At 40.4% G+C, this 11511-nt stretch overlaps 1 long non-coding RNA gene across 2 annotated transcripts; it reads right to left on the reverse strand.

Annotated features, from left to right (window-relative positions):
* Nucleotides 1-3574: 3574 nt before the first annotated feature.
* On the reverse strand, nucleotides 3575-11327 carry LOC121934988. 2 transcript variants are annotated; one of them, XR_006104717.1, is made up of 3 exons: nucleotides 9670-9809; nucleotides 8097-8296; nucleotides 3575-5487 (listed from the first exon to the last, which is right to left on the reverse strand). It is a non-coding gene; the product is annotated as an uncharacterized LOC121934988 (long non-coding RNA). The 2 variants fall into 2 exon arrangements; XR_006104716.1 differs by lacking the exon at nucleotides 3575-5487 and having other exon boundaries at nucleotides 6369-8296; nucleotides 9670-11327.
* Between the last annotated feature and the right edge of the window lie 184 nt (nucleotides 11328-11511).

Genomic DNA, 11511 nt, shown 5'->3' on the forward strand with positions numbered 1-11511 from the left:
TGGGCCCACAACAAACTACAACTCCCAGAATTCCATAGTCTTGAGCCAAGAAACATTTAAAGCGGGGCCAAACCGGGTTATTTCCCCAGTGTGGATGCAGCCACAGAGGTGTTTCCTAAACGAGGCCTTTCCTATCCTCCTCCTCCTCCTCAAGGTGCCCTTTAAGAAAGAGAGAGAACTCTCTCCCTCAGAGGCCCTCCCCTCTGTCCCCCCTCCCTCCCTCTACATCCGGGTTCTCACCATTCTGCGTTGCGGGAGGCGCGCGTGACAGACCCTCGCGCAGGATAAGCGCTGCAGAGAAAGCAAGGAGCGGAGCATGGCTGCTGGTGAAGGTCGGCAACTAGTGAAAGAGGAGGAGGAGGGGCCTAGGAGCGGAGCGGGGGCAGCCAATGAGAAGGACGGAGATGGAGCGGAGTGGCCACGCCCCCATATCTCAGCCCAATCAGAGCGCGCAGGAAAAGCGCTGCAGGGAAAGCAAGGGGCGGGCACGAGGGAGGAGGCGGAGAAAGAGGAGGCGGGCCTGGTTGTGGAGAGGCGGTGGCAGCCAATGGGAGAGAAGAGGGGGAGAGAGCGGAGCAGCCACCCTGACAAGTCCAGACGACGCCACGCCCCCTCCCTCCCAGGCCAATCAGAGTGAACGGGAAAAGGCGGAAGGAGCGTTAAGGGTGAAACTCTGGCTCAAGTGGTTACGACCAAACTGCGCAGCCGCAGTAGCAGCCTGCCCCCTTTCCAGAGCGCCCCCTGGTGGTTGTCAAAAATCGCACCCTGCTTCCCTCAGCTTTATAGATTCCAGACCTTTCTTTCCTTAATGTTTATTGTATTAAAAAAACATATAAACACATAACTGTAAAATACATGTAAACACACACAAACCAGGAACAAATAACAGCTGTAAACTTAAAAGAAGGACTTCCGAAGCCCAGAATGGCCGCAGTGACTAGTATTCTTCTATCAATGAATAACTCCATATATATATATATATATATATATGTATGTATGTATGTGTGTGTGTGTGTGTATATATATATATATATATGGAGTTATTCATATCTATCATTATATATATCTTCCATCAGTGATGAATCATCTCTTATCTTTTCTGCAATTGCTTTGCAGCAACAGACAGTGGGTCATTAAGTAAATAGAAACCCTGTAGGCCTTTGCATTTAGGAACAGACCAACACACAGATCAACATGGATATCACTTCCTCTCAAGCAGCGTTTTATATATATATATATATATATATATATATATATACCCCGCTCTCTTCCATTCTCTGAAGATGTTGGTGAAAGGTCAGGAGTAAACTCTTCTCGAACACGGCCTCATAGTCCGAAAAACCCACAAAAACACCCCTAAGGATTGCAGCCTTTTCTACAAACAGAAATGCAGAGCTGGGCAGAAATGGAGGAAGAAATCCTAGGAGTCCAGGAAAGGAAGAGGCACTAGGGACCACATTGCAAACAAAGGATGCTAATGGAGGTCACCAGGGAATTCCAAAAGAAGATCAGCATGTGCTTTATGGTCTATAGCAAAGCCTTTGACTGCATAGATCATGAAAGGCTATAGAATGCCTTTAAAGACATGGGTGTACCAACTCATCTGATAATCCTGATGAGCGATCTGTATTCAGGACAAGAGGCTGTTGTCTGGACAGAACATGGAGAAACAAAATGGTTCCCAATTGGCAAAGGGGTCAGACAAGGCTGCCTTCTATCACTCTCCTTGTCAGACTTATATACAGAAAATATCGTATGAAGCGCAGGTTTAGACCTGGAAGAAGGAGTTGTGAAGATAGGAGGAAGGAACATCAACAATCTCAGATATGCAGATGTCTAACAGAAAATATCATAGTCTTGGAACTAAGGAAGGTCAAGGAAGAAAGTGCAAAGGCAGACTTACTGCTGAACATAAAGAAAACAAAAATAATGACCATGGAGGATCTATATAAGTTCAACCTAGAAAATGAGGAAATTGAAATAAGGAGTTCATGTACTTTGGATCAAACACTGATCAGAATGGAAACTGCAGCCAAGAAATAAGAAGACTAGGATTGGGAAGGGCAGATGTGAGAGAACTAGACAAGAACCTAGAGTAAAGATACACAACTGAGCATTAAAGTCAGAGTTGTTCAAGCCATTATATTCCCCTTCACCATATTTATTTATTTATTTACTGTATTTATTCCCCGCCCTTCAGCCCTAAAGGCTCTCAGAGCGGCTTACAGTTATTATTATTATTTATTATTATTATTTTAATTAGACAGTTCCCTGCCCTCAGACTAACAATCTAAAAAGACAGGACACAAAAGGAGAAGGAAATGGCGGTGGGGAAGGGGATCAGGTCCAGCAGTTCCCCTCTCCCTCTGAGGCCTGGACCAAGGCACAGGACTGGAGGGAAGGCTCTGCATCTTAGTTCAGGCCAGGCCTAATGGAGCTGGGCCTGCATCTCTCCCTCCATGGCTGGATGGCACCAGCCTTGAATTCGATTTGTAACCCGGAGTTTAAGCCAGTGAGAATGCCCCCTTAGAAGGCACTTGGAAATTGGATAGTGGTAGATGCCCCTCAGGAGGGGGTAGGAATTGGCCTAAGAGGGTGCTCTGATGATTGAGGCGGCTGCTTTGCTCTGCCTAAAGTGGTGAGGCAGTAGCAAGCCTAAAGTGGTGAGGCAGTAGCAAGAATGGAGACTCTTTTCCTCCCATTTCAGGTACTCAGGTGGCTTCTGATATATCCGATTTGGTTAGAATCAATCTGTCAAGTCATGCCTTACAGTAAACAACAGGAATACGCCACCCCCCATTTGCTAATTGCTCCCAAAACTGAGATATAAGCAACATTTTTTAAAAGACCCTGCTAAAGCCATTTGGACAAACTACTGACATTTGTGAAGTCGAAGGCTTTCATGGCTGGCATCCATAGTTTTTTGCATCTGTGGCAAAACGTCAGGAAGAAACTCTGCTAGAACATGGCCACATAGCCCGAAAAACCCACAAAAAACTACTGACATTTGTTGTGGTGCTAAGCTTCCTCCCATCCCTCCTGAGACGTTAATAAGATGGTGAAAGTCATACTAATTTAAATCAAGCAACCACCTCACTATTCCATCTCAAATACTTCATTAACACTTTGTGCTCTTCATCCTGGAGAGAAGTGACCAGTGGGTACCACAGGGTTCTGTCCTGGACCCAGTGCTGTTCAACATCTTTATCAGACTTGGATGAAGGAATAGAAGACATATTTATCAAATTTGCAGATGACACCAAATTAGGAGGAGTAATTAATACCACTGAGGACAGAATCAAAATTAAAAATGACCCTGATAGATTGGAAAGCTGGGCCAAAGCTAACAAAATGAAATTCAACATGGAGAAATGTAAGGTATTGCACTTAGGGCGGAAAAATGAAATGCACAGATATAGGATGGGTGACACCTGGCTGAATGAATCTGAATTTGAAGAATATGAAATAAAAAACCTGAACATAAAACAGAATGTAGAGGAAGACTGGAATTGTTCCAGAATTTATGGTATGAAAACAGGTATAAATCTGATGTAGAGAATTCAATACACTTTATTGATTTAATAAGTATACAGATACTAGATAAATCATGTTGCTTTTCTATGAAAAAAAATAATGGATGCTCTGTTATAATTTTATTATTTCAAGTTAGAGACTTGACCAAGAAAAAACAGAGGGAAACATTGTTTACTTTGTTAAATTGACTACATCTGTCTAGGGAGTTAAACTGTAGATGATAATCTGTAAGTTTTGAGATCACACCAGTTTTGTTTTGTCATGTGTTGGGTTACATAGTAGTGTATGTACATTAGTGTATGGACTGTTCCCTTTTGTGATTTTAATGTTATATGTGGTTGTTACTGTCTGAAATGATAATATTAAAAAACAACAACTGAACTTTCCCTTGCAATCTTTAGATTCAGTTCTTTAGATTTGGAATTCAGCGTGGTTGGCTTATTCTTCAAGTTATTTCTCTCCTCATGGGAGGGAGGAGGAACAATCTTAAAGACTACTGCTTTTTCTACCAACTAGAAACTGAAATGCAGAGCTGGTCATGTACGGAGCAAGAAATCCCAGTGGTCCAAGGGGCATTCAGGAAAAGAAAAGGCACCAGGGATCACATTGTGAACATACAGTGGTTAATGGAGTAAACCATTAAGCTAAGTTTTATCCATAAAGTATATAATATGAATAAATGTGTAAGAGAATCCACAACACTAGAGAATAATGCCAATGTATACTCAGAAGCATTTTGATTGTCAAAAGTACAGTCTACTGAAAGGCAAATACTAAGCCTCCATTGTTTGTTACCGGAGGAAGGTAAGCCATAAGTAACATTTCATCTCTTTGAGAGATCCTGAGATCCATAGTTACTTACACTAGAAGCTGATGCAATGCTCTGAGCAGCCCCAATGCAGTTATCAATCCAGATACAATGTGATGCAATATTAAGGCACCAGCATGAGCAGATGTAGTCTGTGATAACATACATAGTGCCAGACTTAGAAGTGTGAATGGCACATAGATCCAGCCGTGGGGAAGGAGCTTGTAAGACAGAACACTGCTGCATACCACCTCCCCATTCTGCATTTCTGATGGATACCAACAGCCAAAAGATGAGTTCTACAAGCTCAAACAAGAGCCAACCCTTCTGTTCGTCTTGTATATGTTCCTCAACACCCCCTGCCTGTCCTCACATTTTGGGGGGAACTAGATCTTGTCCAGGTGTTGTAAAGTCCATGAAACATCACTGATCACGAACAAACCTTTCCATTCCCCTGAATCTCTAAACCGACTCTCCACTTAACATTTTCAGGTTCCATTAGAGGTTAACAAACTTTTGGATTCCCATAGAATTCTCATGGATTAAGTGTATAAAGTAAAACCTTTGTCTGTGCTGCCCACTTCCAGGACCTGCTTCTCTAAGCCTTGTGGTTTGCACTGGTTCCAATTCCCTGCTTTTTGTGTTCTTCCTTCAGGATAGGTAACTGCACACCCTCTTTTGAATCTTTATGTCTTCTATTCTATTTTGCTCCTCCATTTGGTTAGCTGTATTTTTGCTTGGATGAATTATCTGTGTCTATGTGCTCTTTGTATTTCTTCCAATCAAAGTTCATATACGTTCACAAGCCTGGGGTCTCTATCAGTTACTACCAATATAGCTGCTTCTGGATCCTGCAAATTATAGTATGTTAGCCCTTCTCTCATAGCCAAGTCGAATGTTTCTCAAACTGAATAAAGATAGACTGCTGCTGTCAGTGGAGGCGCCACTAGCTCCACACATTTTGGGTAAAACTGACCCAGTGAAATAATAGGATGGTAGTCATTTAAATTGCATTGATTTAATGGATGTACTTTAGATACTCAAAACAAAATACCAAGAAGTTTCTGTTGTTCCTTCAACCTTTGTAAATAACTTGCCATACTGATGTGTCACCATCATACAGGAGAAAGCCAAGTTGCAGCACTCTGCTGGAGTAAATAAAATATATTAATAAATGACTTTAAAATAAATTATAGCCAAGGAATAGAAGCTGTGTATCTTGTTGAACCACAATTAATCTCTCATATGCTGGAAATCACAGAAGCAAAAATCAACATCTGGAACACCACACATTCTCCAACCCTGATCTGAAAGTTGCCCACCTAACCCTGTCTTCATCTGTAGTGTCACTTGATTTTATGGGGGATGCCATCATATCAGCTAACACCATTTGGAAACTGGGTGACTCACAGTCACCCACAGTCCAAATGAGACCTAATAAGAGCCGATGTCCTTCTGCCTATTGTAACTGAAAAGCTGTTTTTAAGATGAGCAGCGTTCCATGCACTTTGTTGTTGCTGTGTGCTTTCCAGTATCTCTTTGGGGTGACCCTAAGCAAGGTAAACTTATCATGGGGTTTTCTTGTTAAGATTGGTTCAGAGGGCATTTGTCCTTGCCCTTCTCTGAGGCTGGGAGAGTGTGACCTGCCCAAGGACACCCAGTGGGTTTCCATGGCTGAATGGAGATTGAAACCCTGGTCTCCAGAGCTGTAGACCAACATTCAAACCATTACACCATGCAGGCTCTCTTCATACATTTTACACAGTTTTTTTAAAAAAAAGCTGAATACTTGACCTAGAAAAAGAAAGAAAATGAGGTTTCGACCCAGTAATAGCAGCTGATTCAAGCATTTTCTATTTATATCCCCCTTTTTTTTTTACAAAGAATAGCTGATACATAGTTTTACCCTCCTAAAAGGTACATATGTAAATATGGATTGGATAATGCTTCATTACTGTATATACCAAGGAAAGGTAGACTATGCAAACCTCAAACAATAACCAGCAATAAACTCACAATGCAAAAGTGGCCTTAAATTTTTAATGTGCAAAGCAGGAGTGTGTATTTCTAGATGTTACAGAATGAGGACTTGCAACAGTCCCTACCATTGCTATACTGGATAGGGCTCCATGGATTTGAAATCCAGCAACATCAGAAGGGATGCACAATTTCCTCCTATGATATAAAAGGTGCGATAGCATTTTTCTGCACATAATTGTGTTCCCAAACCCTGAAACACACACACTGAATAGCATAGCCTCTCTTCTTTCTCAGATTTAGCAACTCAAAATTAAACAAGGACAGGTTAACATAACCCTCAATTTGTAAATAAAATGTTTGGCAGGAGTAATTTGCCAGATAGCTGACCCATTTATAGACCAGAATATATCTGCATAAACAGAAATCCCAGGTGACAACTGTGTGGCCTCCTGGATCATTATTGAGCTGTAACTCTCAGCATTACTTTCAATAGCACTGCTAGGAACGGCATTGAGCAACTTCTAGAGGGCTACACAATTTCCAGCTCCTGGTAAAAATACATGACAAAAGCTCTGTATTGTTTCACAAGTATTATCTCCAGATACAAAAATGGTAAGAAATTTACTGGAAGTCAAAATTTCTTCAATGAACTAAATAAATTAGGATAAAAGATGTTTGAATATTTAAGCATATAAACTGAAATATGAAACAGGGAAGACTGTTCTCTTACTAATTTTGTGTGTGTGTTATATACAGCATGGTTTGGAGTTAAAATGGTTATTTAACAAATGATTATTAAACCAAAGTGAGATACAGACCGCCCAAAAAGGGCAGTCTCCCACTGCCCTGGTTTGCTCCATGAGGGAGCCGCAGCAGCCAAACCGTGCGGGTCCATCGCAGAACAAAAAGAACCAGCAAAAAGCAGGTTCTTTCTGCAGCACGATTGTGACGCTGCAATGTGGGATGTGCAGACGCTAAGCGTCCATTATGTCAATATGGTGGTGCCCATGTAGACAGGGCACTGCCATTTTTTGCTCCCAATACGTACTAGGCTAACCCTAGTACGTACTAGGGTTAGGGAACGTATGAATGGTGTGCACTCCCTAACCCTACTGCCGCCGCCGCCACCACGCTACTTTTTACCAGTATGTCTCCCGCCCAAATCACCTTTTTTTGTGCTATGTGGAACTCAAACTTTGCTAAAAAGGTTTACTCTGCATATTCCACAATCCTAATCCCAGTAGCATTATTTTGTATATCAAAAACATGTTCAGAAGTTTTCAGGGAGATTTTAACATACTATTTCCCTGATGATAGAAGAGATCTTTTTTCCTGCCTATCATGCTACATTCTTAATACATTGTACACAGGGATAATTTAAAGCAGCCTTCCCCAATCTGATGTCCTACACATGTTTTAGATCACAATTTCTCTTACATTTGAACATTAGTCATGTTGCTTAGGGCTTATACACTGTAGGGAACCAGGCTGGAGAATTCTGACCTGCAGTATTAAGCATATATGTCCATGAAGTATGAAATCAGGATGCATTTGGCAGATTAGCATTTGTACTGACACAATTTAATCTCTTTCGAGCTCCAGATAGTCATGGAAATTGAGAAACTGCAAATATACTTTTCAGAATGAGCTTTATATAGCCATGCCCAATAAAAAATGAAGCCATTGACCAGAATGCAAAGCTTCCTGATTGTTGCAATGAAAACTGCTGCAGCCATAGATCAACAACTATCTGGTAAAGTACTCTCACACTTACACCAAGAAACTTCCAAACAACATCGAAAGTTGAACTAAATTCACTGATATGAGTGAATAGCTAGTGGAATACGGATAGGAGCAAACAGCAGGTAGAAAGCAGAATTAAATTCACTAATAGGAGCGAATAGCAGGTGGAACTGTGGCACAGTCTTCTTCATTCAGGGTTTTGTCAATTACAGGTCTATATTCCAGCGTAACCTTAAAAAGGAAAAGAGAAAGTCTCAGTTAAAAAGCTGGCTGCATTCTGAAGTAAAAGTAATGCTATTATTTTGTCCACTTATTCTCTCATGCATCTCATAACAACCTAAATAAGACATTACTACATGCTGACATGTTTAAATATTTATTTTAACAAGTATTTAAGTGGAGGATAGAGATTAAGACTATGGAAGAATAACTCCTTCAAGATCAAATCAAGTTTTCTGCAAGTCAAAGCTGCATAAATTCTTGCTATGAAATGGTCAGATTCCTTAAGACTAGAGTGAAAGAGTAACATTCAAAAGGGTAACAAATCTGTGACCTTCCTGATATTTCTGAAGTACAGTTCCTATTGTCTTTTATCATTAGTCATGCTGCCTAGGACTGATAGATAGTAGAGTCCAGCAACATCTGAAAGCACTATAGGTTACCCACTAATCAATTTTAATCCAAATATGTTTGTTGGACTATCACTCTGGAGATCAGGGTTCAAATCTTCCCTTAGCCATGGAAGCCCACTGGGTGACTGGGCAAGTCACACACTCTCAGTCTTAGAGGAAGGCAAAGACAACCCTCTTTTGAACAAATCTTGCCAAGAAAACCCTATGATAGGGTCACTGGAAGTTAGAAATGACTTGAAGGCACACAACAACATATGTCTTAGGCTCACAATGCAAAGCAACTTTGTAGCGAGCATTTAACAACATTAGGAAAATTACTTGTTTGGACTATAGTTTGCATAATCTCTCAGAGAGGATGGCCATTAACTATGATCTGGCTTTTGCTTACACATCCACACCTTACAATGAAGAGGCTTTTCCCAGTGTACCCCTAGCATATACAATTCCCTCTCTAACAACTAGTGCCAGTTTGGCATGCCAGACTCCTCTATAATCGAGGCATCTGAGCAAGGAAAGGCAAATGCTTCTTCCCTCTTCTCCATGGCCCAAAAGTAGAATGGCTAGAATTTTAACTTTTATAAGAAGGCTCTGAACATGTTCTGTTGTATCCACTAGAAAGGGATTTATGGAAAATGAATTTGAGCCAGATGGTTGCAAGCACAACCAATTCAGAAAATCAGTAAAGTATTAACATTTCTTCCCCAGGATTTCCAGTTCAGTTTTCTTGTGGTCAAGCACATTTCAGTGGATAAACCAGAGCAGCAACTTCCAAATTCTCCACTTAGCAGATGCCCACCAACCACACATTCAAGATGATTCATTAATTTATGTGAAGTGAGGCCAAGAATGCTGTGAGCATCGCCGGTAAATCCCAAAAGTGTAAAACAAATGAAGTCTTCCATCTACATTCTACTGTAAATCAAACCTCTCCCTACTAACAATAGGATCGATAAATTTTAAAGGCTCCCATACCTTCCCAGTCTTGGCATCTACATAAGAGAGGGTGTGCTTTCTCCAATGTTGTTCAAATGTTTTCTTCTGTTGTCCTTCGATTGGTTTAGAAAAATCATATTCATCTATCCTAACCTAAACAATACAAGTATGAAATAAGAGCAAAAGCTTGTAAGTCACATTCAGAAAATATTAGCAATGTTTTTTTAAATGTTATTAAACATTTTAAAAACAATATGACAATATAGCATTAAAATGATACATCAGATATGTTAGATTATAATCACTTGTTACTTCAATCTTGGTTAACCAAGATAACCAATATTAGCAACGTTTTAAAGCAGCATTAAACATTTTATAATACTACAGAAGTTATTTTCATTTATCTATTCAAATAAGGGAGGGCAACTTAGCAAAGGCCAATTTCCCATCCCCAAACATGCTTGCATGCCAAAATATTTACTGTTTCCCACCTTTTCTCCTCTGAAATGGTGACCAGGAGTGACACTTTCTATCACCATTTTGGTGGGAGAACAGCATGAAAGAAGTATTTAAGGGGGTGGGGAACCTGAGGACTTTGAGGAGTGCTTTTTGTGTGTTTTTGGGCATGTGTTTGGGAGGTTTGGGGAGTGATTCTTATGCAAATATTAGTCCCAAACTATGATGGAAATAAAATTCACAACACATTTTAGGGGGTTAGGAGTGGGCTTTGTGGAACTGATGGGGTGTGTTTGCAGATTCTGTACTTTCTTCACCTCTTATATTAGAAGCATAACTACTATCAAAGACATACAACAATCTTCACAGAGACATCTTGATAGGCTCATTTTCAAATGAAATGGGATGTGCTGTCTTCTCAGAATTGCACACTTTAAAAAGAAAGAGCACTGGCTGCACAGCTGGGCCAACCCCACCAGCACAATTTATTTGGAAGTGATCTTACAGAGAGACACTGATTGACTTGGGATAAGACAGTGAGAAGCAGCTAAGGCGGCACAAGAAGCTTCTCCCTTACAGAAGAGTTAATGAGGTAACTACAGTAAAGTATCTATATATGAGCAAATCTAGTTTAATAACAATGTACCCCCTACTACTGAAACAGAAGCTAAGGTTTCACTGGGTAGAAATGTGTCAGTATCAGTTAAAAAAAAACAGTTCTCAAAACTTTTTGAACCCAGTTATCTCTTCTGAACTTCCACTGACTTATATTCTCATCCTAAATAAACATAATATTCCTCAGGGCTTGAGTATTTATTAAATAATAGCACTAGAATTGGAATAGAAATTGGTATATTTTATTGACTACATATAATAACAATAATAATTTGTTTTATTTATATACCGCTATTCCAAAGATCATAGCGGTTAACAACAAGTAAGCTAATTAGCAAGTAAGCTAATTTGCCCCCAACAGTCTGGGTACTCATTTTAGCGACCTCAGAAGGATGCAAGCCTGAGTACAACTCAGAAAGAACTATTCCTTGGAACAAGGAGTAACTGGAAAATATTTTATGTTTTATGGCAGTCACATCATTAGGGGGATGTGAGGTATGTGGACAACACCAGGGTGCACCCTAAGCAGGGGTGACACCACTGCTCCTCCAACATCTGCCTTTGGACAGAAACAGTCTGTGGTATTCACCTGTGTCCCTTTAAAATGCTGAACAGATGGGGTGAGGCTTAGTGGGGGGGGGGGGGGGGAAAGGGGGGGCCCCCAGTTTTTAATTTTTAAATGTCTACATTTTAAAAAAATTCTTAAAAAATTCACATTTTACTGAGTCAACCACGTAAAACTCTCTCTCTCTCTCTCTCTCTCTATATATATATATATCCATTTGTGATGTGCATATGATACAGTAGTTT

The sequence above is a fragment of the Sceloporus undulatus genome, chromosome 6 (genome assembly GCF_019175285.1).
Source record: "Sceloporus undulatus isolate JIND9_A2432 ecotype Alabama chromosome 6, SceUnd_v1.1, whole genome shotgun sequence".
In the NCBI taxonomy this organism is placed as follows: domain Eukaryota; kingdom Metazoa; phylum Chordata; class Lepidosauria; order Squamata; family Phrynosomatidae; genus Sceloporus; species Sceloporus undulatus.